Source organism: Orycteropus afer, unplaced genomic scaffold (genome assembly GCF_000298275.1).
Source record: "Orycteropus afer afer isolate SDZICR_OR568_19922 unplaced genomic scaffold, OryAfe1.0 scaffold01423, whole genome shotgun sequence".
In the NCBI taxonomy this organism is placed as follows: Eukaryota; Metazoa; Chordata; class Mammalia; order Tubulidentata; family Orycteropodidae; genus Orycteropus; species Orycteropus afer.
This window is the reverse complement of record NW_006923010.1, coordinates 4,576-5,083: the sequence shown is the minus strand read 5'-3', so window position 1 is coordinate 5,083 and position 508 is coordinate 4,576. Positions and strand designations below refer to the sequence as shown.

Genomic DNA, 508 nt, shown 5'->3' with positions numbered 1-508 from the left:
GAAGCCACAGCCCTGGTGGCCCCTTCTTTATGATGCTGGCCCACCTGCCACCACCACCATTACCACTGCCACCACCACAGACACTGGTGTCCCTCCCCTAAGTGTCCACAAGCCCTGCACACCCCTAGTGACCCCACTGTCTGGCAGAGCCCTCTCTCAAAGAAGTATCTATATGAGTGCAAACGGACAACTGACAACCAAACCCACTGCCATTGAGTCGATTCCGACTCATCGCGACCCCCACTGGGTTTCCAAGGCTGTCGATCTTCACAGAAGCAGACCACCTCATCTTTCTTCCATGGAGTGGCTGGTGGGTTCGAACCATGGACCTTTTTGTTAGCAGCCCAATGCCTCAACCACTGCACCACCAGAGCCCCTTAAACTGACAGTAACTGATCTACAGCAGAGATGGAAACTTCAAGGGCAGAGAGGCTGAACTGTTGGGGATGAGACAGTGTGGTAGCACCAGTGAGAGAGGGGCCAGTGAGCACACGGCCAAGGTCACGGA

At 55.1% G+C, this 508-nt stretch overlaps 1 protein-coding gene across 1 annotated transcript in view; it reads right to left on the bottom strand.

Annotated features, from left to right (window-relative positions):
• Positions 1-508, bottom strand: part of LOC103213225 (mastin-like) — a gene marked incomplete at both ends in the record, with an annotated part of 38,534 nt that overhangs the window by 37,420 nt on the left and 606 nt on the right. The gene's annotated exons all lie outside the window — the stretch shown is intronic.